This window comes from Sorex araneus, chromosome 1, assembly GCF_027595985.1.
Source record: "Sorex araneus isolate mSorAra2 chromosome 1, mSorAra2.pri, whole genome shotgun sequence".
Lineage (NCBI taxonomy): Eukaryota > Metazoa > Chordata > Mammalia > Eulipotyphla > Soricidae > Sorex > Sorex araneus.
In genome coordinates, this window is record NC_073302.1 from 389,834,386 (window position 1) to 389,862,089 (window position 27,704).

Consider the following 27,704-nt stretch of genomic DNA (forward strand, 5'->3'; position numbering starts at 1 on the left):
GCAGTTAAATAGAAGGGAGTGAGTAAAATGACATGCATAAAATGAATTCTCTGCAAGTTGTAAATGAGTGAGTCAGGATTCAGACTTCCCGAGATGCTCCAAATTAAAACCCTTGCTCTAATTTTAAGCATGCTGCGTCTTACCGTTGTGCTGCTGTCTCTCTCAAGCTTGATTTACCTGGAACTCCGTAACATGTCTCTAGCAGTGTGTTTGCACCAGGCCAGGCTGATACAGCAACTGAATTCACATCTTTCTGCACTAGCAAGCTGAAATGGTACGGCCGTACTACAACCAGGAAAGGGGGAAGCAGAAGCAAAAAAAAAAAGAAGAAGAATCCAGAAATCACCTAAGAGAAGCTAATCTCAGTGGAATAAGACCCAAAAATGGTTCAGAAGACTGCAAAGGACATGCTAATATTCAGTATCAGTGATATTAACAGCTTAATTCTCCCAAAAAAACAATCTAATATTTTTTTCCTCCAAACACGATGGACTTGCCTGTGGAGTTCCCAGGAAGGCAGAGTAACGGGGCTCTGCAGCAGCATTGCAGCCAAAGTAACAGTGCATATGCTGTCCAGCAATTCACAACACACTGTCTCTCAAAGAGATATTGATTTGCAATGCAGGGCTGCTTCAAAAGAATACAGAATGGATGCCAAACAGCTAATGGTGATTGCATAGGAGAAAAAACATTTAATCAAGGGGATGTACCTCATCATGCTCAATTCAATTTTTTAAAAGCACCAGAGGAAGCCAGTAAGTTTCCCAAGTGACAATCCCATTAAACAATAATCTGAGGTCCTATAGAAGGCCAAGTTTACATTACAGACATTCATGCTGCAAAGAAAAAGTTCACTAAAGTGGCTGAATATGTCCAGGTACATATATTTGCCATATTCAAAAAGGACATAACTCTAATAATCATATACCAAAATGCACAGCTGAGGCACGGAGCCCAACTATAGTGAGAATATACTTTACACATTACACAAACCCACAGAATTAATGACAGGGTTAGGGATCATACCATTATCAAAAGTAAAATACCAACACAAACCAGATCTCACAATCTTGAGACAAGATTGTGCCAAGTCATGCCACACAGTGCTAGGTGGCAAAGGATGCCAAACTGCTACGCTCATAGCGACCCCTACAGGAAACTGAGTGATCTACAATTCATCCTTGTTTAAATTATTTTCTATCCTCAGAAAACAACCTTTACAAAATGGTGTGAATTAGACCAATATTAGGGCACAACTTCAAAAATATATTAGGCAAGAATTTTTTAATGTGTGCATTAAAATTATTACATATATGTTCACCTACTTAAGACATTAAGGTGCAAGAAGATGTAACTAATGTGTCAATCTCAGTCAATATTTCAGAGTTCCCAGGATTGAGTACACACTTAGAACCTCAGGGAGCAGCACTCTCCTTCACATCCAAATTAGTTTCAATCAATCATATCCCTTACTTCCAAATCACTTTCAGTTTTACTATTTTGAATAACACTGTAATGATATCAACATTTTTCTACGACACAAAACCTTACAAATATATCTTCAAATACAAATAAGTGCACTTCCTTCTTAACTAAAAACAATAGAAAAAATACCTCCTTTATATGTGAAAACCATTAAGTTATATGAATATTATATCTGTGGTAAAGACTTCATAAGGTTTTGAAGAACCTGGGAGTTCTTATTATTTTTTGTTTGTGGCACACACCCAACAGTGCTCAGCACTTACTTCTGTGTCTGAGCTCAAGGATCATGCCTGGCACCATATATAGTCCAACGGGCCCGCCAGGAGTAATCCCTGAGTAATCCACTGCCAGCTGAGGCTCAAAAACAAATCCCCTCATAAAAACTTCTGTTTGGTTTTTGGTCAATTCCCCATTTCAAGTTCCTTAAGGAATACACTGCATCAACTCCACATGTTTTGGAAATGGGTTCTCAGGCTCCAGATGCCAAGTCAGTGACGCTCAGCCTCACAGTACAGGTCTCCTAGATTTGGAGCTCCGACCTGGTGATGCAGAGCTGTTCACATGCTGGCTATGGTCCATGGGGGTCCATACCAGACATGCTCTGGAGTCATACAATGCCAAAGATCAAACTTAACACATGCAACACATGCAATTCACAAATGCAACACATTCATAACAGCCCTTTGAGTTTTCTCCCTGGCCCTCAATTCCATCTTATATACTGCCCCATTGTTCCATAACACAAGGCTAAGCATCTTGCTAATATTAAGTAAATACTTAAAATCATTCCATTTCAATTCCATACTTTAGGGCTTAGATAATCTCCCCATCCTACCATTTAATGTTCCTTTAAAGCAAACAAACAAACGTTAGAAGTGTTACCCTGAGTCAGTTCAAGGTAGTCGATATCTCTTTTTCCACTTTTTTAGGTTTTCAGGCCACAACAAGCAGTGCCCAGGGATGCTCCAGGGCTACACCACAGCTCTATGCCCAGCAGCTACTCCCTAGCTCTGTGCTCGGGGACCATGTGGTGCCAGGGACTGAACCAAGAACTCCTGCGTGTAAAGCATGTGCTCTGTCCACTGAGCTATCTGCAACCCCAAGTAATATTAATTCCTGTATGTCTTTTCCTATAGAATTAGCTGATAAGGACATGTACAGAGTTATTTGCACTAAGCTATGTTGCACAAAAGCCAACACACTATACTTGTTTTCTCCTCTATTCTTTCATGTATTCATTCATGGATAAACACACATGACTCAGCTGGCAATATGAGAAACCATTTTCTCTGCATTCAAGGAGCTCAGAGTGGTTGAAAGTAAGGCAAATGATTACAATACCCTGAAATGAGTGTGGAGTGAGCCCGTGACTAGGAATAATGTGCCTTGGATGGCTGAGGAAAGCGATGACTGAGAAGGTAGCACAAAGCTGATGCTTCCAAGCAGTACCAGTCATGCACATTGCACGAGGATAGGACTAAGGGGCTCAGACCTCCGAAACGGGAACCACAGAGCAGTACACATGGTGGCGGCAGCTGTGATGGTTGCGGGCAAGGCACTGAAATGTGCCAGAGCATAACGGGCCCTGGAAAACCATGCTACAAAGTTAGGAAGTTCATCCCACAAGTTTTTCACTTAATCCAATGAGAAAACATTAAAAAACTATAAACTGAAGAGTGGCTGGATGGAATTTTCACTTCTACGGTGGCATAGAAAAATGGCACTGTGATACAGGGGAGGCAGGGAGGCACATGGGAGGCTAATGCAATACCTCAGAGAAGGCTCTGAGAGAAAGCCACGAAAACGGAATTGGGGAGACAGTGGGCATGAGAGAAACCCAGAGCCAGTCACATGTTGAGTGTAGACATGAGGTCTAGTGGGAAGGGAAAAACCACACAGAATACTGGATCTTTTCTAATGTTTCTTGATAGCGGGTGAGGGCACATCTGGCAGTACACAGGCTCACCTCTGGCTCTGAGCTCAGGGACTACCCCTAATGCGGTGCAGGAGACCAACAGGGGTCAGCAATCAAACTGGGGCTAGCTGCATACAGAGCAAACACTTAACCCCTGTACTATCTATCTCTGTCCTCCTGGGCTATAAATTTTTAGCGAAATTAGGGGGAAAGATGCAACCACAACCTAAACAAGTTGGGGAAAAAGAAAATACATAGCTTGAGGAGGAAGGGAAACGATCCTGAATTCATTTTACACACTTGGGTTTTAGTTGTCTTTGGAACAGCCAATTGGACAAGCTGAGTAGACAGTTGGGTGAGACATTCACTGATGCAGCCACGGTAAAGACTTCCTAGAAAAACAGCTGAGCCAGGCTTCTTGTTCACGTTATTTGTGGACACCACACTTTCAAAGAAAAGGAGGGGGGTACCAGGACAACAGGGACAGGGCAGAGGAAGGAAGAACGCGGGCTCCATAAAACAACCACACAACCCCTGGCCGGCTTGAGCAGGGCGGTGGTGACGCTCTGTTCCCTCCTTCCCCACTTCCTCCAAAGGAACACTTGGCAAGACTACCAGAAGCCAGATGACCCGCAGCAAAATGTACGAGCCCCCCAGGAACCCACTTCTTTTTTGTGGGAGTCACTTCTCGAACTAGCAACAAGAAGACCATAATGAAAGGGCCCTGAAATATGTCCCTGGGGCCTCATGCCACTCCTGCTTGGCCGGCTCTGCTTTAGAGTGTAAATAAACTCTTGCTCTGCTTTACTTCAAAAGGATAAATAAAACGACACCCTACAGTTGTTCAAGCAAAGCAAGAGGTCTAACCATGTGTGCCCCTGGGCTAGTTTTGACCAACAGATCTGGAAAGGAAGGACTTCCATTGAGTCTGACAGACACTGGCCAGCAAATAAGATCACAGCACTCACCACAAAGCCTCAGCTATTCCAAAAAGCTCCCCCAGAAACCTTTGTCTGTGCTTCTCCCTCTGCCTAGAATGTTCTTCCCAGTCAGCTTCTTCTCATCATCTGACTATTGGAATTCAGAAATCACCCCTTCTGCTGTTATCTCCTCTCTCCTACCATATACTGCACTGCTTTTGCTTCACTCTGATGGGGTTATTTGTTTACCTTCTTCCCAAATAGAAGGGAAACTGCTCAGGAAGTACTCACTGCTGTCCTAAGCTTCTCCAGTGCCTAGATCAACATTCAGTAGTTTTTCACTGTCACTGTCATCCCATTGCTCATTGATTTGCTCGAGCGGGCACCAGTAACGTCTCCACTGTGAGACTTGTTGTTACTGTTTTTGGCATATTGAATATGCCACGGGCAGCTTGCCAGGCTCTTCCATGCAGGTGAGATACTCTCGGTAGCTTGCCGGGCTCTCCTAGATGGGGCGGAGGAATCGAACCCAGGTCGGCTGTGGGCAAAGCAAACGCTGTGCTATTGCTCCAGCCCTCAGTAGTTATTAAACAAATAAATGTTAGGAAGGGTTTCCAATGACAACTTAAACAAATTCCATGAACTCCTGTACAGTGGAAATGAATGGCAAACATTGAGGGATGTGTGGGAAGAATAGTAGGGGGGAGGGATAGTGGGAAATAGTATCTGGTACCTACAAGAAGTTTAGCCATTGACCGGAAGTAAAGATAGAAGCTTGAAGGCAAAGCTATGGGAAATTATTTAGTTCATATCACAGAGAATTCATAATCCACTGCTCTGAAAAGTATGTAAGGAGAACTAGAAAGATAATACAGGGCTTAAGGTACTGGCCTTGCACGTGGCCAACCAGCATTTGATCCCAGCATCACATATGGTGTCCCAAGTACCAACAGAGTGTCCCCTGAAAACAGAGCCAGGAGTAAACCCTAAGCACAGTGTTGTGACCCAAATTCTCCCCCCATGCCCCATGCAAGAAAAAAAATGGAGAGAGAGAGAAAGTAATGTAGAAAGGACATGAATATCTCCCCAAAGAGGCTGAATATCAGTCACTATAATTCTGTAACACTATCAATTCCCTTTGTAAACTTGTACAACAAAATGGTTAGGTTTGATCTTAAAATCATTATGTTTTAAAGTTAAAATATAACGTTTAAAGTTTAAAGTTAAAGTTTAAAGTTAAACCCTCATTCTTTCAGGTTACCCTAAAAAAAAAAGGAACTCCTCCATGGATTCCATTCATTACTTTTACTCCCAGACTTACAAGGAAACAACAGTCACTTAAAATACTTTGCAAAATATTATGAAATTCTGTATTCACAATACACAAATCCATCCTTGTCTTGGTTTGGTTCTCCTCCTGCCTCTGCTGCTACTATCATTTCGATGATGGGGTCACACGTGTTTGGTTGAGGTGCTACCCCCAGCTGCCACAATGGGGTTGGTGCCCACGTGCTTGCACAATTGTTACCCCCATTGAGTCCTGCTACTTGCACGAGTTCTGGTTGAGGCCACTGTGCTCACTGAGCCTCTCACACTTTAGTGGCTCCACCACACAGGGTTGTGCACCCAAGCAGCCACATTCAGTGGCAACACTGGGCTTTCCAGACAGCTGAGCTTCCAGGACCATGCTAAGCACGTGTGGGCAGTGACGGGATGAACCCAGAGCCTTACACTGGCAGGGCAGGCACTTTTACCATCGAACCATCCCCCAGGCCCCGGGGAAGTTTTAATTGACATTGTGTCTAAGTACAGTACCAAAAATATCTGGCTATTATTTATGTCCTTTCATGCAGACGCAGAGGATGTTGTTCTTAATGTTCATTAATTTTGAGTCTTCTGGATTCTGGAGGGGGAAAATAACGCATAAACTAATCCTCTCAGTAAGTACAGGTGCTTCTGTCATGACACAATATACTTGTTCTTGAAAAGCTGTGCACTCTGTTAAATTGCACCCTAAAAATAAAAGGGCTTCTGGGAAAGATTAAATTGAAGACAGGCCATTCAAAGCCCCTGTATCCAGAGCACTGAAGAAAACAACAATGCTGACCAACACAGCAACACCGGCCTTCACCTCCTCGCTGTTCTCTGCACACTGAGACTGGGTTGTGACTTCCATACAGGACCAGTTATGGGCCAGAGATAAATCCCAGTCTGGTCACTGTAAGTACAGAAAATAGATGCAGGTGGAGAGTTAGATTAAGACTGCATCTGTGTGTGAAAGTAAAATTCTGAAGAGAAAAGCAGAATGGAAAAATTTTGCTATTTTTGTCAAAAAAAAAGGCAGTAGAGAGATGAGAAATCATCAATCTGAAAGAGGTAAATGCAAATTACTCCAACACAAAGATGGACCTTGATTTTTACCTGTTTTTCCAAACTCTGATGCCCTATCACAGTTCACCTTCCACCTAAGTGATCAGCCCACTCCTTTTAGGGAACCAATTTTCTTCCTTGCTAGGCATCTGGTTTTCTGGTTGTATTACCTTAAATCCCTAAACGGAGTCTGACTCTCAGTTTCTGCTGTTTAGCATTTAATTTTATTTTTTGGGGGGGTTGGTTTTGGGCCATATATGCAGATACTGAGCGGCTACTCTCAACTCAGTGCTCCAGAGGGACACATGTGGTGCCACAGATCAAACGTGGATCTCAAACATGTGCTCCAGCATGTCGAGCCATCTCCTCAACCCCACCTCAGTTAAATGTCTGATCCTTCTCAAGGCTTGTATCCGCTGTTAAATATTTATTATATTGCTTCTTCCTACAGATATATGCAGGTGTATTTTTTGTATTTTTGTATTCATTTAGGTGATAAATTATTTATCATTAGGTGATAAACAAAATGCATGGGCTTTTACCTGACCCAGTTCAGGTTTCCCCATTCAAGCCCTCACACACACGGGATTCTGGACGTGCTGTCATGCCCCAAGAGTGTGAAATGGAGCAGGAGACCCAGATACACACGTGATTTCTATGATGATCATATTCACAAAAGAACAGTGTTCCAGAATTCTAATATGTTCTAGGACAAATTAGTTCCAGAAATAATATATTTGTTCACACATAGAACTAATATGAGCTTTTAAAATGTGAATTAAGTTACAAAATTTCAAAGGCTAGCATAATAAAATCTTCAGGTCAAAGCAAGAATAAAGGCAAAAAGCACTGAGAAAAGATGTGAGGATTTTCTCTCTTACAGATGTCAGGACGCCAACAAGAACAGAAGCTACAAATCCATAATGGTTGAAACATTTCTTCAGGAATTATGTCTCATTTTTTAAAAACTCATCTAAATATTAATGGACTGGAGTGATAGCACAGCGGGTAAGGCATTTGCCTTGCACATAGCTGACCTGGATTCAACTCCTCCGTCCCTCTCAGAGAGCCCGGCAAACTACCGAGAGTATCCCACCCTCACGGCAGAGCCTGGCAAGCTACCTGTGGCCTATTTGATATGCCAAAAACAGTAACAACATGTCGCACAATGGAGATGTTACTGGTGTCCGCTCGAGCAAGTTGATGAACAATGGGACGATAGTACTACGATAGTAATACATAGTACTATGTATTAATAATGAACTGGGGGAAGAGTGCCTGGTTAAGGATTACAAGTCAGTTATTGCTTTTAAGAGCATAAGGGGCAGGCGGGCGGGCAGGATGAAGTGATAGATACCTGAAGTGCTCAGGGCTTACTTCTGGCTCTGTGCTCATGGTCACTCCTCGTGATGTTCAGGGAAACACAGTGATGCTGGGGATCAAACCTGGATTGGCCATGTGCCATTGTCTGCTGTACTGTCTCTCAACCCAAAACTTTTTAAGAGTCCTTAAAGGGCTGAAGAGAAGAAACAGCAATTTAGGCACAGATAATCCTGTTCTGACTGGCCAGATGGTCCCCCGAGCACCACCAGGAGTGACCCTCTAAGCACAGCTCTAGGAGTAAGCCCTGAGCAAAACTAGATGTGGCCATCAAAACAAAATAAAAAACAAAAAATGTCTATGATATATAGATATAATTTCAAATTATGTCTGACATTTTTTAATTTAGAAATGTTCCACTTCTGATCTAGTGTGTACTTTAACATATAGAAATAAAAAACATGCATTGAATAATTGACTTTCGAGGCTGGAGTGATAGCAGAGCAGGTAGGCGTTTGCCTGGCACATGACCAACCCAGGTTCAATTCCCAGCATCCCATATGGTCCCCTGAGCACCAGCAGGAGTAATTCCTGAGTGCAGAGCCAGGAATGACCCCTGTGCATCACCAAGTGTGACCCAAAAAGCAAAAAAAATTAAAAATTGACTTTCTTTATCTCAAGAAGTGTGACCACCTCAAGGAATGGATAGCAATGCTGTACTTTAAACAATATACTCTCTGGATAATAAAAAGATAACCATCTAAAGAAATAAACAATTTAAATTAAATTATTTGACCCTGCATGATTTAATTAACTGTCCTGCAGCTAATACTGTATTTGAATTTTCAAGCTAACACTAGTATAATTTAAAATATTCCGTACATACACATGTATATCACCCTTAATGAAGAAAAAGCAAACCAAAGCAAAGCAACCATTTGTCTAAGATCATCATATGATCACACCATAACTGACCCAATCTCATTAGCACTGTAGTAGCGCTGTCATCCCATTTTTTATCGATTTGCTCAAACAGGCACCAGTATCGTCTCCATTGTGAGACCTGTTACTGTTTTTAAAATATTGAATACGCCACAGGTAGCTTGCCAGGCTCTACCATGCGGGCGGAATACTCTCTGTAGCTTGTTGGGCTCTTTGAGAGTAATAAAATATTAGGTTCACTACAAAAATGTATACATAAGAATATTAGCACACACAAAAAAAAGAATATTAACAACTGAGAAATGTTTTCACTTATTTCTTTTATGGTTTTGTTTAGTTTTGTTTGGGTTTTGTTTTGTGTACCACTGGTACACAAATGACAGCGTTACACAGGGGTTATTCCCATTTGTTGCTTTTAAGTCACTTCTGTATGTGCTCAGGGGACCATACAGTGCTAGGGATCAAACCTGGGCCTCTGCATGCAAAGCATGTGTTCCCCTCCACCACCCCCGCCTCCTTTGAACACTCTCTCCAGACCCTACACTTCTTTTTTTATCCAGTAAAACTGTGACAACAGCAGTACTCAAATATTGGTTGGCTACTTTCTGTCATTGCTTGTGGAATAATATTCTGGTGTTTTGTTTGTTTAGTCTTGGCGCCACACTGGGTCATGCTAAAGGCTTACATCATGATTTTGTGCTCCAAGATCACTCCTGATGGTGCTCAGGAGACCATAGCTATTTCAGAGATCAAGCCAAGGATTGAACATGCAAGGCAAGTGCCTAAATCCTTATACTATCTCTCCAGTCCCCTGGAATTATCTTCTTGAATAGATATAAAGTCAGTTCCTATTTTCCAACAGAAATAGAATCTATTTTGAATGGTTGGCACGTCTTTTGTTTTCTTTTTTCCATGAAATAACCTCTACCTGGATTAGTGCCTATTGAAGTTGAAGGAGGGCTGTACCCTATCCAGGACCAGATGAGAGATTGAATCTAAACCAGTCACTCCCTAGAAGTTTCTTAACCAGAGCTGAATTGGAAATGCAGATAAAATAGCAGATTTGAAGTGCCCAATGACAGTGTTCCCAGCCATATAAGAAAACTGGACTGAGATCACAAAACTACCAGGTAGTAATAGTAGAGAGGAGGATAAGGGACTGCACTACAGTCCATGATCTTACTCCCTGAGAATCTACTAGCACTGCTGGGCTGCCTGAATTTCTAAACCTCAGTTGTTCAATCCCTGCTTCTACTCTAATACACTATTCCCCCAATAAATCCAAAATTTTTCCTTCGATAAACTTTCAGTCCCTTACAACTAACTGTTCTGGTACACCTGGGGTATGTGCCCTAAAGAACATGGAGCGACTGCAATCATTAAAGCCAGAGCAAGAACTAAATAATTTAGTTGGCATGTCACTGCAAACTCTAGGAAAGGTGATTGATAGCTGATGCAAATTTCTTTGCTGGCAGAAGGACGTGTTTATCAGGACCCAACAATTTTTTTTGTTGTTTTGTTTTTTGGGCTTTTTTTTAATTTTATTTTATTTTATTATATTGAATCACTGTAAAAAAAATACAAATGTAAGTCTCAGTCATATAATGATTGAACTCCCATCCCTTCACCAGTGCACATGTTCCACCACCAAGAACCCCAATATACCCCCCTCCCACACAGGCCCCCTAAGTAGCTAATGATCTTCATTTTATTCTCTCTATACTTTGAATACATTCAATATTTCAATAGAGAACTCACTATTATTGTTTGGAATATTCCCCCCAACAATCAGGCCTGCTGAAAGGGCATCATTTAATAATTTCTTTTCATTGCTGAGAATGAAGATTCTATGAGCTATCACGGCCGCGCAGTTTTGGATTTCTGATATTTTAGTTCAGTTCACAGTCTAGATGCATTTCTGTAAGAAGCCACTCTGGGTGCCAAAATGGGTTAGAAGACCTCTTGGATCATAGTCTTTAGGAACAGAGGGTGGACCCAACAGTTTTCAACAAAGCTACTTTCCACTCCTAAAGAAATACACTATTTTTTTTATTTATACTATATTACGCATTGGACCGAGAGCACAGCAGGTAGGACGTTTGCTGGGTTCGATTCCTCCATCCCTCTCAGAAAGTCCAGCAAGCTACCTAGAGTATCCCGCCCTCACAGCAGAGCCTGGCAAGCTACCCGTGGCATATTCTATATGCCAAAAACATTAACAAGTCTCACAATGGAGATGTTACTGGTGCCTGCTTGAGCAAATCAATGAACAATGGGACGACAGTGCTAGGGTTCTACTAAATTATATGATTTAAGTGTTTTCATTTACTCTTCTATAGGGGAAGATGTGCAATAAACAAATGAAAAAAAAAGTTGACCATAAATCATGGAGCATGCCTGTTCTTCGGTTAACTGTACGTGTAGGACATCCAAATGCCTGTACCAATAAGTTAAAACAGGTTTCCAAATTGCTGTGCAATATAGCATATATTTTAGTGGGCTTTTATTAGCAGGGGGTTAAAGAGAAGAGGGTTTGACCACATAAAGTAGTGTTCAGTGGTCATTCCTGACCAGGTGCCCAGAGACATATGCGGTGACAGGCACTGAACACAGAACTCTCAACATGCAAAACATGTGTTTCAGACCTTAAAGTCATCTAATTCACATCCTAAATTTTAGGCTCACTACTTAAAAAGTGATAATCTAGGCTTGTAGCATTTATAACTATGAATTGATAAATGCTACCACCCACAATTAGGTAAGAAAGATTATAAGAAGGATTATAAAGGGGAAGAAGTTTGTTATATCTACTCTGAGTTTTAAAGGCTTCTGGCCATAAATAAAAGAGGGATAATAATTTCTTTTTAAGTAATAGCAAGGGGAGGGCTGGAGTGATAGCCTAGCAGGTAGGGCGCTTGCCTTGCACGCAGCTGACCCAGGTTCAATTTCTCGGCCCCTCTCGAAGAATCCAGGAAGCTACAGAGAGTATCTCACCCACACGGCAGAGCCTGGAAAGCTCCCTGTGGCGTATTCGATATGCCAAAACCAGTAAGAACAAGTCTCACAATGGAGACATTGCTGGTGCCCGCTCAAGCAAATCGATGAGCAACGGGATGACAGTGACAGTGACAACAGCAAAGGGGGTTTGGGAAAAGCCACATACGTACACTAGGGACTTGTGAATTATATAAAAATTATGCTAAGACTGTCTTCAGTTTGAAATCAATGTGGTCTGATACTAGGATGGCTAACCCAGCTTTTTTATGGGAATTGTTTGCCTGTAGGATTGTTTTTCAGCCTCTGACTTTGAGCCTCTCTTTGCTCTGACTGTTGAGATGTGTTTCTTGCAGGTAGCAGAAAGTTAGGTTCAATTTTCTAATCCATCCTGCCACTCTGTGTCTTTTAATTGGTGCGTTTAGCCCATTGACATTGAGAGAGATTATTGTTATGGGGTTTTGTCCCATTTTTTCTGCTGAAATTTGGTGTATTAGAGGGGCCTGCCTTGTCTTAAAGTAGCCCATTCAGTTGTTCTTGTAACCATAGTTTTGAGTCTATGAAGTTCCTGAGCTGTTCTTTATCTGTGAAACTGTGAGTTGTTCCTTCTGTTATGGAAGAGAATCTAGCTGGGTAAAATATTTTTGGTGAGGTATTTATTTCATTGAATTTTTTTCACTATATCCCACCACTGTTTTGCGATACTATCTTACACCACAGAGACTGGCAGACATTCAAAAGAACAAAAGCAACCAGTGCTGGCGTGGATGTGGGGGGAAAAGGAATGCTCTTTCACTGTTGGTGGGAATGCTGACTGGTCCAGCCTTTCTGGAAAACAATATGGACAGTCCTTTAAAAACTAGAAATTGAGGGCTAGAGTGATGATGCAGCGGGTAGGCCATTTGCCTTGCACAAGGCCGACTGGGCTCGATTCCCAGCATCCCATATGGTCCCTCGAGCACTGCCAGGAGTAATTCCTGAGTGCAGAGCAAGGAGTCAGCCCTGAGCATCACCGGGTGTGATCTAAAAAGCCAAAAAAACAACCCAAAAAACGAAAAACCTAGAAATTGAGGGGCTGGAGCAATAGCACAGTGGGTAGGGCGTTTGCCTTGCATGCAGCCAACCCAAGTTAGATTCAGCATCCCATATGGTCCCCCAAGCACCACCAGGAGTAATTCCTGAGTGAAGAGCCAGGAATCATCCCTGTGCATCGCCGGGTGTGACGCAAAAAGAAAAAAAAAAACCTAGAAATTGAGCTTCCATATGATCCCACAATACCACTTCTGGGAATATATCCCAAGGATGAAAAAGAGCACAGTAGAAATGACATCTGTACCTATATGTTCATTGCAGCACTGTTCACAATAGCCAAAATCTGGAAACAGCTCTAGTGCCCTAGAACAGATGACTGGTTAAAGAAACTTTGGTACATTTACACAATGGAATACAATGCAGCTGTTAGGAGAGATGAAGTCATGAAATTTGCTTATAAATAGATAGATATGGAGAGTATCCTGCTAAGTGAAATGAGTCAAAGAGAGAAGGACAGACATAGAAAGACTGCACTCATTGTGGAGTACAGAATAACATCACATGAGGCTGACACCCAAGGACAGTAGATACAAGGGCCAGGAGGACTGCCCCATAGCTGGAAGCCTGCTTCATGAGTGGAGGGGGAAGGCAGATAGAATAGAGAAGGGATCACTAAGGAAACAATGGCTGGAGGAATCAGTCAGAATGGGAGATATGTGCCAAAAATAGATAACGGACCAAACATGATGGCCTCTCAGTGTGTGCGTTGCAAGCCATGATGCCCAAAAGTAGAGACAGTGTATGGGGAATGTTCTCTGCCATGGAGGCAGGGGGAGGGTGGGAAAAGGGGGTATACTGGAGATATTAGTGGTGGAGAATGTGCACTGGTGGAGGGATGGGTGTTTGATCATTTTGTGACTGTAACCCAAACATGAAAGCTTGCAACTATCTCATGGTGTTTGAATAAAATTTTTTTTAAAAATTTAATTATGCTAAGAATATCTTATAAACGTTTTTTTTTTTTTTTGCTTTTTGGGTCACACCAGGATATGCTCTGGAGTTACTCCTGGCTTTGCACTCAGGAATTACTTCTGGCAGTGCTTGGGGACCATATAAGATGCTGGGAATCAAACCCGGGGCAGCTGCAGGCAAGGCAAACTCCCTACCCGCTGTACTATCACTCCAGCCCCAGTAAACTACATTTTCTGTGTTTCATTACTAAAATATTTCTTCACATTCTATTCATTTACCATTTTTTGAGTTTTTTATTAAGCATGATGGGAGACACAAATACGAATGGAACCCAATTGCTCCTCTCACAGATATTTATGAAAATCCATGTACTGTAAGAAATAACTGCCCTTAAAGAAGCAAAAAAAAAAATTCTACAGGAGTTAGCATGAGTGATGTCTCAGAATTAGGGATCAAAAGTTAGGTATTCAAATTCTGAATACTTGTGTCACAAAGAATTCAATAGTTAGGATCAGGCATTGGGGGGTGGCTAGGAATGTATATCTAAAGACGAGCAACAATCTCTCCTAGCATAAGAATTGTTATCTCTATCTGGATATAATTTGACAATTTAACAAAGACTCTTTGTAATATTATAGGAGTATGGCCTAGAAGAGCTGTACCATTTCCGGCATTTGAACTCTCATGAACAATGATTCTTTTCTCCCTCTGGTGGAAGATTATCTGGATGGATTCCAGGGTCTCTCAGTAAACTGCCTGGCCATATGGTTCAAATATGTGCTTTCTCCTCGTTGTCCTGGATGCAGACAACCAAATTCTTTTATATCCCTTAAGGAATATTGCACTTTGGAAACTACTACAACATCTAGGCCGTGGGGAACCTAGAGACCACCCTAACCTCTCAGTCCTCTCCCCAATATGGATTCTAACTCAGAAAAGTGGGGCTTCTTATGACAATATTAAGAATTGATTCTAACTTTTATCATCCTTCCCCTTCCCCCAGTAGTCATATTTATTCTGATTAAGGAAGATATGGTTCAAATAAATCATACTTCTTGACTGGCCCCATCACAGCAGGTTCCTCCTATAGGCATGAAGCAATGTAGGACCAGCCAGTCTTAGTGACCACGACCTGCTGTGAATCCCCCGTGGATCACATGTGTCCTCTCAACCTCACCAAGGTTCTTTCAATGAGAACTCAAAAGGGTAGGACAGAACTGATAAGGATAAAAGAAACATCATAGGCTAAACCATGTAGACACATACACTGAAGAATTATACTTAACATAGTAAGGCCAGACACAGAATAACAAAGAATGAGTTTAGAATTACAGAATCATGTTCCTAATAAAGTCTTCAACAAAATATATTAACTCTGAGTAATAGTAACAGTTCTTATATCTTAGATACTGAGATATGTGGCTAACTTCACTAAAAAAATAATAAAAATAAACTTTTAACCATGTGCCCTGTACATCAATAGGCTCATTTTCTGTCACTCTTTCTGTCCATCCATTTCTACTGATTCTGCCACAATATCCATATCTCTATGGCATTACATTTTATACCTCTAGAGCATTCCGTGAAATTCAACCATTCAACAGTTACAGTCTTTCCTGATACTTGCTCTGGCTGAAAGAAGAAGGAACTATTTATGGTTCTCCATGAGATTTAATGAGAAAATTAAGCTTATACTCATCCTCTTTATCTCTCTCTGGGCTCTCTTCCTTTTCTATCATATTTCCCCATTGTAACTACAAAGCAGCAGCTTAAGAGTCAAGTCAGAACTAAGAAGCCATAGTTGCATAATGAAACTTCAAAGATAAGGTTTACTGAACAGATTAGAATGATTAGGAGGATTTTACCACCATCGGGACACATGGGAAATTCAGTGAGTCGCGAATACAGGAAGAAGGGCGAACTTAACATTTACCAACAGAAAATTCAACCATATAATATATTCCTACCAGGTAGTCACTAGAAACATTAGACAAGAGAAGATTAAAAACTCAAAAACAAAACTTAACAAATATCCGTTTTGCCAGTAGCAACCAAGGAATTTTTCAAATAAATAGTTCTGAACAGATATAAATTCCCAAATAAATTGGGGGTGTTTTATTGATGTCCACCAGGAAGCAGAACACTTTCCTCTGACAGAGCACTAAACAAAATGTTTTATTTGGTCCGTTATTTTTAAAGTCTGAATCATTTGCTTTAAAATCATATATAAATAATAAACTTTATTATTGAAATGTAGTGAATTATCTATGGTGATATCTTTGTAAACATAATCTATCCACTTATACTAAATGTCAACCAGAATAGACCATCATTCTGCTTTCTCCCATTTACAAATATAATTTACCTGCCCAGAGTGAGCATTTCCATCTGTCACTGTCACAGTGGACTTCTCTCTCCTAACTGCCCTACTCCACCCACTACTTGCAGCAAGCTTCCAACTGTGGGCCAGTCTTCCTGATCCTTGTCTCGACTGTCCTTGCATGTTAGTCTTCTACTATGTATTTTTATATCCCACAAATGAGTACAATCATTCTATGTCTGTTTTTCTCCTTCTGACTCATTTCACTCAGCATGATACTCTCTATATCCATCCATCCATTTATGAGAAAATTTCATAAATTCACTTTTACTGATGGCTACATAGTATTCCACTGTGTAGATGTGTTTATAAGGTCACCTGTTCTTAAGTGCTCAGACTGTTACCAGACTTTGACTATTGCGGACAGTGCTGCAATAAACATAGAAATGCAGATGGATTTTCTACATTATGTTTTTGGGCCCCCAAGATGTATTCCCAGAAGCATTATTGCTCATTTTTAAGTTCTGGAGTAGGTTAAGGAAGAACCATGATAACCTTTCAGTACCTGTATAGCAAACCATAATGCCCAAAAGGAAAGAAAAAGAGAGTGATAGCTAGAGTGATCGAAAGAGAGGGAAAAAGAGAGAGAGAGAGAAAGAGAGAGAGGGAGAGAGAGAGAAAAAGAGGAAAAGTGCCTGCCATAGAAGCATGCAAGGATGTGGGAGGCAGTGTGGGGGTTGATGAGAGGGAAACTGGGAACATTAGTGGTGGGAAATGTTAAACTGGTGAAGGGGAGGTTGCTGGAACACTGTATGACTGAAACCCAATCATGAACAACTTTGAAACTATATCTTATGATTTATATATAGATAGGGCTGGAGCAATAGCACAGTGGGTAGGGCATTTGCCTTGCACGTGGCCAACCTGGGTTTGATTCCTCTGCCCCTCTCGGAGAGCCCGGCAAGCTACCGAGAGTATCCTGCCTGCATGGCAGAGCCTGATAAGCTACCCATGGTATATTCGATATGCCAAAAACAGTAACAACAAGTCTTACAATGGAGATGTTACTGGTGCCAGCTCGAGCAAATCAATGAGCAACGGGATGACAGTGATACAGTAATACAGTGACATATATAAATATATATATGTATATATCTCTTCTGTTGCAAGTAGCATACATGACATACTTAAGAAATTGCATTTTAATAGCATATAAGATAATTTATAGGTAGAATTCATTGTGCAATAATTGAAGTTAACATAAAATTAAATGAGAATATAAAAACTAATAAAATATAATTACTATTAGAACAGTATATCCAAGCACAGTTGAAAACATCACATGGCTTTTATTTTTCCTTATTCATTTTTCATTATAGTTTAGATAAAAATAATGTCAAAGTTTATGGTATTCTACCCCTGTTCTTATGTTACGCTGTTCAAATCTTCCTCCCCACCTTCCTTCCCACTACAAAGTGACTGACAGCTATGTTTTGGTATATCAAGTTACTTTGCTTTACCACAACCAACATTCCCCACACCCTCCACCTATGCCCTAGTGTTACTCCCAGTACACATCATTGTCCTCCCACCCACCCAGACCCACCTTTTCCCCTGCAATCTGGCACTCTCAGACCTGTAATCCAGTGCCCAGAGTTCATTGTTAATTGATATTATTCATTCCCTTGATTTGTTTCTCTACATAGCATAGCTGCGTGAGATCATCTGGTATTTGTTCTCCTATGGCTTATTTTGCTTAAAATGATACCTTGCTTTTATTTGCACACAATATGTCAGATAAAGGACTAACATTCAAAATTAATATAACACACACAAAGTTCAGTATCCCAGGGTTCCGAGGTCCTCTTCAAACTATTCTTATTCCCATGCTAAATGAACAAACTAAGCATATAATTGTGTGGGCAACTAATTTTTTTTTGGGGGGGTGGCCATACCCAGCTGCGTTCAAGGCTTACTGGCTCTGTGCTCAGAGATCACTCCTGGCTGGGGGACCATATGTGATGCCAGGGATCAAACCCAGGTCAATCCTATAAGACAAGAGCTTTTCCTACTAAACTATCTCTCCAGCCCTTGGGCAATTAATTTTAACTGAAACCAACCTATAATAATAAACATCAAGTAGCATATAACTGCAAATTTCAAGTATATAAGTACTTTAAATGGGTGGGAGGGAGTGATGTTTACTGGCTTTCCCATCACACTTTTTTTGGGGGGTCACAACCAGTAACATTCCTGGCTTTTTTTTAAAATTTATTCTTTTATTGAATCACCATGTGGAAAGTTACAAAGCTTTCAGGATTAAGTCTCAGTCATACAATGCTCGGACACCCATCCCTTCACCAGTGCACATATTCCACCACCAGGAGCCCCAGTATACCTCTCCCACACCCCCTACCTCCCCAGCCCCCCACCCCACCTGTGTAACTGATAAATTTCACTTTACTTTCACTTTACTTTGATTACATTCAATATTTCAACAAAAAGCTCACGATTATTGTTTGGAGTTTCTCCCCCCTGAAATCGGACCTGCTGAAAAGGAAGCATTTGATAATTTGTTTTCCATTGCTGAGAACATTCCTGGCTTTGCACTCAGGAATTACTTTGGGAATGCTGGGGATCAAGCCCGGGTCAGTCACATGCGAGGCAAATGCCCTACCTGCTGTAATTTTGCCCCAGCCCCAACACTTCTTTCTATTGGTAAAATGTTTGATTCTTTTAACTCCATTATGTATTCTAAAACTTTAAGAATATTGTAACTCTCACCATTTTGCTTCACACATAAAAGTCCTCTCTACACTTTTTATTCTAAAGGTACTTCTAGGCTAATAAAAAAGAAATTCACACAGTGCAGTTCAGTTTTTTATCTGTTCAAAGACACCATTTAACATCTGAAAAATTAAAAGAAGAAAGCACATTGTAAATGCACTAAAATCTGATACCTTAGTAAAAAGGAAACTTTAACACCTTAAAAAATGTAAAAAGCTTCCTTTTAGTAACAATTGTATCCTGTTTACAGGGACTATAAATATCAAAGCAAAGAATTGCTTCAGCTAAGGTATATCTTCTTTTTCTTTAACTAAAAATGGAGAGGGCAATGAAACGTCATTATGCCCAAAGTCATTTTCTCCACAAAATCTCAGGTATCCTTCCACACTTCCCACCTACAGTTCATATTCTTCTCCTGAATATGAACATTCCTTCCACTAAAACAAGTAGCCAAATCAACTGGCTCCAGTGCCACTTTTGTCTTTTTATGTCATCAGAGATGAGGGGAAAGGGGCACACACAGTGGTGCCAGGGATCAAACTCAGAGCTCCCACATGCAAAGCATGCATTTCAGCACCTTGAGCCATCTCCCCATCCCCTCTAGTATCTCACTGTATTGCTTTTATTTAATTCATATTTAGCTGGCATCTAATACTATACTCTTCTTCATCTACAAAACCATAATCTGAGGTATAGAAGTACTATAAAATGACTATCACCCAAGATCTTTCAAAAATTTTCAAATTTGGCAACCAAAGCAAAGACAATAAACGCAAAAAGTATTTGCTTGTATTTTGGCTTGTTCTAGCTTGTTTGGGTTTGGGTTGGTTTGGAGACGAGACCTATCAGTGCACAAGTGCTCCTCCTGGCTCAGGTGCTTGAAAGTCACTTGCAGCACTACTTAGGGGACCATGTGGTGCCAGGAATCAAGCACAGGGGACTCTTACACACAAGGCACACGCTACAACTATCTCCCCAGACCAAAACTCTCAGTCACAAATTCATTTTAATTAAGTTCTAACCTCTCCACTCTACCAATGTACATCAATAGCCTCCCCACTGCTAATTCACATGAGCAATTCCCAGACCTCACCTGGACCCTCCAGTAGCTTAAGTCAGAACTGATTGTTGTTCTACCCTGAAACTCCTCACTGGGGCTCAACCAAGAATTTGCTTCCTACCCAACTGGCTCTGCTTCTCAAGCCTCAAGGCTAAAGACCCCTCTTCCCAGCCTCTGATGAAATATCCCAGAACTGAGACGGTGACCTCTTTTCAGCTCTGTCTACACTGCCTTCTTATTACCTATCTCAGATTTGTATCTGCAGGATCCCTTTTTCTTCAACCCCAGCCTCAGAGCCAACTTACTATATATGCCAACTTACTATATCCCCTCCCAATCCTGTTCCTCCTCACTGAGGTTCCTTCTCAATAAAAATCTCTGTCATAAAGATGGTTGGAAATGATCACTCTGGATAAAAGCTGTATGCTGAAAATAGGTAAAGGAATAAACATGATAGATAACCTCTAGGTACCTATATTGTAAATCATAAAGCCCCAAAGGAGGTGCGGTGAGAGAAAGAGAGCGACAGAAAGGAAGATAGAGGAGAAAGAGAGACAGACCAGAGACAGAGACAAAGAGGAAGACAGAGAAAGAGAGAGACAGAGAGAGAGAGAGAGAGAGAGAGAGAGAGAGAGAAGAAAAGTATCTGCCATAGAGACAGGTTGGGGGGAGGGTGGTAGGAAGGAAACTGGGGACACTGGTTGGAGGAAATATACACTGGTGGAGGGATGGGTGTTGGAACACTGTATGACTGAAACCAACCATGATCAGCTTTGTGATTCTGGATCTCAAAGTGATTCAGTTAAAAAAAAGTCTGTCATTATTTTTTTGGGGGGGTCACACCTGGCGATGCACAGGGTTACTCCTGGATCTGTACTCAGGAATTACCCTGGCGGTGCTCAGGGGACCACATGGGATGCTGGGAATCAAACCCAGGTCGGCCGAGTGCAAGGCAAATGCCCTACCCACTGTGCTATCACACCAGCCCCAAAGTCTGTCATCATTGCACTTGATTTCCCTAATCAAAAATTTGATAATCCTTGATTTCTCTCTGATATCTTATATATCATATACCCATATTGCACACTGGATAGTCCAATGTCCAACAAGCAGGAGCTAGGCATGAACTCAGTGGGCAAGCACAAGCCTCACATTCATAATGCCCTAGCACTCCACATGGTCCTCCAAACCCTGCCAGGAGTGATCCCTGAATGCAGAACAAGGCGAAAGCCCTGAGCACTGCCAGGTATGGCCCCAAACATCAACAACAACAAAAAAGGAAACATTAAATTGTATTTTTAAGTATCTTACAATGCTAACTAGGAGCTTTTGGGACAGAAAAAAAACAATCATAGGAAAAAATAACAAGGAATAAAATACTGTATTAAAATTTTAAAAAATAATAGTAGGTCATTCCCTACAAGATAGCTGAAGTGAGTTGAAGGATAAAGAAGCTGGGGAGGTGAGAGATGAAGATTGGAAGCAGAATGCAGTAATCCATGGAAGAGTGCAGAGATTTTTTTCTATGATGGGGGAAAAAAATAAGTCTGGGTTTAGGGAGTTATTTTGTAGACAAGACAGAGCCCGGAAATAATAAGTCAGGAAAGAGCAATCAGAATTTATTAGGGGATTGACTGCTCTGGATACAGATTATATAACCTAAATAACCAGACTGTTTAAGTGAAGTCACAACTTATCTGCTCAAGGTCTGCTCAGAAATAATAAAGACTTAACATAACCTTCAATGATTATTTGATCTCTAATAATCATTAGGGATTATTATGATTATTATGATATAATTATGATTATTATGATTATCATAATAATCATAATAATCCCTAACATTTATACCTAAAACTTACTTATAGTTTTTTACTCATACACCTTTAATGATTCGTTTTCCCAGTGAAAAATTTACTCAGCAGGTTCCTACTTGAATATTTTCAAATTCTAATCCAATTCCATCTATTTATATGACATTCATTAATTAAAGCACACAGACCCCTATCTTTGCAGAATGAATCAGTTCATTTTCTTGTGATTCTAAATTTTAATACCACATGCGATAGCACAGCGGTTGGGCATTCGCCTTTCACCCAGCCGACCCGCGTTCGATTCCTCCGCCCCTCTCAGAGAGCCTGGCAAAGCCTGGCAAGCTACCCATGCGTATTGGATATGCCAAAGACAGTAACAATAAGTCCTTTCAATAGCCAGAATCTGGAAAAAACCAAAGTGCCCCAAAACAGATGACTGGTTAAAGAAACTCTGGTACATCTACACAATGGAATACTATGTAGCTGTCAGAAAACATGAAGTCATGAAATTTGCATATAAATGGATCAACATGGAAAGTATCATGTTGAGTGAAATGAGTCAGAAAGAAAGAGACAGACATAGAAAGATTGCACTCATATGTGGAATATAATGTAACTGAGAATTACAAGTTGGCAACGATGCAACTTCTGGCAGATATCTCTCTGGACTTAGTTACTAAAATACTAAATTACAGAAACCCAAAACTGAGAGGCCGCTAAGTGTGGTCACTCGACCTCATACCTCTTCATCCTCAGCAATGGAAAACAAATTATCTAATGCTTCCTTTTCAGAAGGTCTGACTTTAGGGGAGAGACTCTCCAAACAATAATAGTGAGTTTTGTTGAAATATTGTATGCAATCAAAGTGAAAGTAAAGTGAAATTTATTAGTTACACAGGCGGGGGGGGGGGGGCCTTAGTGTGGGGAGGCTAGGGGCGTGGGGGGGTTAGGGGAGTGAGGGGGTGGGGTGTAGCTCTACAGGGATTCTTGGTGGTGGAATATGAGCACTGGTGAAGGGATGGGTATTCGAGCATTGTATAACTGAGATTTAAACCTGAAAACTTTGTAACTTTCCACATGGTGACTCAATAAAAAATTTAAAAAAAAAATAAGTCCTTTCAATGTGAGACATTACTGGTGCCTGCTCAAACAAATCGATGAGCAACAGGATGACAGTTGACATGGGCAGTGAAATAATTTACAAGAAAATTCATTTCTTGAACAGAAACTTTCCCAAGAAAGAGATACAAATAGCCAAAAGGCACATGAAAAAGTGCTCTACATCATTAATCATCAGGGAGATGCAAATCAAAACAACCATGAGATACCACCTCACACCACAGAGACTGGCACACATCCAAAAGAACAAAAGCAACCGCTGTTGGAGAGGATGTGGGGAGAAAGTGACCCTTCTACACTGCTGGTGGGAATGCCGACTGGTCCAGCCCTTCTGGAAAACAATATGGATGCTTCTCAAAAAATTAGAAATTGAGCTCCCATTTGACCCAGCAATACCACTGCTGGGAATATACCCTGGAGAAGCAAAAAGTATAGTCGAAATGACATCTGCATTTATACGTTCATAGCCGCACTGTTTACAATAGCCAGAATCTGGAAAAAACCCGAGTGCCCTAGAACAGATGACTGGTTAAAGAAACTCTGGTACAAGAGATGCAGATCAAAACAACCACAAGATACCACCTCACACCACAGAGACTAGCACACATCCAAAAGAACAAAAGCAACCGCTGCTGGAGAGGACGTGGGGAGAAAGGGACCCTTCTACACTGCTGGTGGGAATGCTGACTGGTTCAGCCCTTCTGGAAAACAATATGGACGATTCTCAAAAAATTAGAAATTGAGCTCCCATTTGACCCAGCAATACCACTGCTGGGAATATATCCCAGAGAGGCAAAAAAGTATAATCGAAATGGCATCTGCACATGTATGTTCATCGCAGCACTGTTTACAATAGCCAGAATCTGGAAAAAACCCGAATGTCCTAGAACGGATGACTGGTTGAGGAAACTTTGGTACATCTATACAATGGAATACTATGCAGCTGTTAGAAAAAAGGAGGTCACAAATTTTTTATTTAAGTGGATCGGCATGAAAAGTTTCATGCTAAGTGAAATGAGTCAGAAAGAGAGAGACAGACATAGAAAGATTGCACTCATCTATGACATATAGAATAACAGAGTGGGAGACTAACACCCAAGAATTGTAGAAACAACTACCAGGAGGTTGACTCCATGGCTAGGAGGCTGGCCTCACATTCTGGGGAAAAGGCAACTCAGAGAAGGGATCACCAACTATAATGTAGTCGAAGGCCATGTGGGAGAAGGGAGTTGCGGGCTGAATGAGGGCTAGAGACTGAGCACAGTGGCCACTCAACACCTTTATTGCAAACCACAACAGCTAATTAGAGGGAGAGAACAGAAGGGAATGCCCTGCCACAGTGACAGGGTGGGGTGGGGGGAGATGGGATTGGGGAGGCTGGGAGGGATGCTGGGTTTACTGGTGGTGGAGTATGGGCACTGGTGAAGGGATGGGTTCCCGAACTTTGTATGGGGGAAGCATAAGCACAGATGTGTATAAATCCGTAACTGTACCCTCATGGTGATTCATTAATTAAAAATAAATAAATTTATTATTAAAAAAAAAGAAACTCTGGTACATCTATACAATGGAATACTATGCAGCTGTTAGAAAAGATGAAGTCATGAACTTTGCATATAAGTGGATCAACATGGAAAGTATCATGCTAAGTGAAATGAGTCAGAAAGAGAGAGACAGACATAGAAAGATTGCACTCATCTGTGGAATATAGAATAATAGACTATAAGACTAACGCCCAAGAATAGTAGAAATAAGTACCAGGAGGTTGTCTCCATGGCTTGGAGGCTGGTCTCACATGCTGGGGTAAAAGGCAGATCAGATAGAGAAGGGAACACCAAGTAAAATGTGGTTGGAGATTCTGCGCGGAAAGGGAGATGTGTGCTGAAAGTAGACTAGAGACTGAACACAATGGCCGCTCAATACCCCTATTGCAAACCACAACACCCAATTGGAGAGAGAGACCAAAAGGGAATACCCTGCCACAAGGGCAGGGTGGGGTGGGGGTGGGGAGATGGGATTGGGGGATGGGAAGGATACTGGGTTTATTGGTGGTGGAGAATGGGCACTGGTGGAGGGATGTGTTTGCAAACATTGTATGAGGAAAAAACAAGCTCAAAAATGTGTGAATCTGTATCTGCACCCTCATGGTGATTCACTAATTAAAGAATAAATTTTTTTATAAAAAGAAAATTCATTTCTGATCTTTCTTTTAATTTTGGGTTAAAAACTGTCCTCTGAATATTCAGATACTAAAATACCCTAAAACTTATGCAATACAAACTTCAGGTTAAAGCAAGAAAGTTCAGCTGATCTAGACAAAATGTATGATAAAAGCTTTGTATTATTAGGGTTAAAAATGTAGGCTTGATTTTAATATTGTTTACATGCATGAAGAATTTTAATATAGAATGTGCAGTTTACTTTTTTTAATCAAGTGATTTACAGTTAATATTAAAGGAGTTCAATTTTCTTTTGAATCAATGCTTGCTTTTTCTATATCTTTAGCATAGATATACAATCATTACTTTCTCTTCTTACCTTAGAGCTTGCTCTCAATATCTCTTTTGGCAGTTACAGCGTATTTGGAAAGCATCTACCTAACACCCACTACATGACAGCGCACTGCCCAGCTCTAAGTACTAAGAGAAAGATAAGAACATATTCCTCTGACGCAGATCCTCATGGCAACAATCCATTCTTCCTCTCCTCCTTTGGGACATCCACAATTCCATGAACTATTTCTTGAATTTATATAACACCTAGTTTTACTTTCTTCAGCAAACAACTTTCTTCTTGTTCTTTCTCAGTGATCACTCTTAAATTAGCATCCTTACACTATAAATCTGCTTACAAAGAAAGCAAAAATAATTCAAGAAACTCAAACATTTTTCTGTTCCTTAATCAGGTGTATGATTAGTACCAGCACAGAGGAAATCTAGAAAATTCATTAAAAAAGGAGGAACGGGGGATGCACGGTAGAACTCAGGACAGGGGCGTTACTGGCGCCGCGCTCTCTCTCTGCCGAGATGTGACCTGAGATACCACACATGTGAGGCCTCTCTGCTGCTGAATGACCATGATCCCGGAGGCCACCTATCTACTTTTGGCACCAGCAGGTTCTTGCAGAAATGTCTCTAGACTGTGAACTAAGCCATGGCCCCATGTCGCCCCAGGAGGGTAAAGGTTTTTCTCTCTTTTCTTTTCATTTCTGGTGGGGCGGCATGGTGACTGCCATATTATAAGGACCACTAAAGAGAGGTATGAGCTTGCAATGATGCAATTTCTGGCAGAAATTTCTCTGGACTTATTTACTAAAATACTAAAATACAGAAATCCAAAACCGCGTGGCCGCTATCACGACCTCATATCTCTTCATTCTCAGCAATGGAAAACAAATTATCAAATGCTTCCTTTACAGCAGGTCTGATTTGTGGAGGGGGAACTCCAAATAATAGTAGTGATTTTTTTGTAGAAATATAGAATGTAACCAAAGTAAAGAGAAAGTAAAGTGAAAATTATCAGCTACACAGATGGTGGGGTGGGGGTGGGATGGGAGGCATACTGGGTACTTCATGGTGGAACATGTGCACTGGTGAAGGGATAGGTGTTCGATCACTGTATAACTGAGACTTAAGCCTGAAAGCTTTGTAACTTTCCACATGGTGATCCAATAAAACACACACACACATACACACACACACACACAAAGAGGAGGAATGAAGACAGAGGACTCAAGGTCAAGGACAAAATATTCTCTCCCAAATATTTCTTTTTTGTGTGTAGGACAGGCACTCAACTGGCCCTAGGGACAATGGAATATTGTTCCATGATAGCACAAACTAGTTCAATGTCTTCTCTCCAGATCCACTTCCCTGATGAGTTTTCCCTGGAAATTCATAGCAAGACAACTTTAAGTGTATGGTAAAACAGGAAAGTTAAATATAAAATTATCTGTATATGCTATTAACATTACAAAGACCCCAGCTAGGAATCAGTGGGAAAGAGAGGGAGTACATTAATGAAGGGTGTGGTGTCAGAATCATGTGCATGAGAAACCATTATTAATAGCATTTTAAACCGCAGAATCTCAATTTTTTAAATTTTAATAAAATGTTTAAATTTAAAAAGTAAAGAAAATGTCCTTCGGATTAAAATCGGAAAAAATGGAAGCAAAAATCAAAAATAAATAAACCCAGTTTCAGGAGAAAAGGAAAACAGCAAAAATGTAGGTCTCATCACATAGAGAAGAGTGATAATATTGATCCTTTCTCCAAATTTCTGAGGGCATCATAGTCTAGAGTTTATTCCAGCCAGCTTATATAACTTATACAACTTCTGTTCAATAAATATTTAAACATGGAAGAGTGCAGATGTTTTAAATTTTAAAAACGACCTTTAGACATCAACCTTAATATTTACATTCCACAGAAGATGTCACATTTTAAATACCTTTGGGAAGAATACACAGAGCAACCATTTCAAAATGAAAATGAGCAAATATGTACAAAATCTGAAATACTTTATACAACATCATGAAACAGAAATCTGACTTTTCAACATACAGGCTAAATGAACTAGTCTTTCCTTCATGTAATTCACATTTTTTATACATCTTTTCCTCCTATACACCACAAACTACAGAACCCTGCTGGCA

At 40.8% G+C, this 27,704-nt stretch overlaps 1 protein-coding gene across 3 annotated transcripts in view; it reads right to left on the reverse strand.

Moving 5' to 3' along the window:
• Positions 1-27,704, reverse strand: part of CDK14 (cyclin dependent kinase 14) — a 685,298-nt gene that overhangs the window by 543,343 nt on the left and 114,251 nt on the right. The window contains exon 1 of one of the 3 annotated variants that reach the window (XM_055125412.1): positions 144-285. The exons of 1 other annotated variant lie outside the window; for it this stretch is intronic. The gene's annotated coding sequence lies outside the window, so the exon portion shown is untranslated. Of the gene's footprint in view, positions 1-143; positions 286-27,704 lie in introns of those variants that run through there. One more of the 3 variants, XM_055125542.1, reaches the window with a different exon arrangement.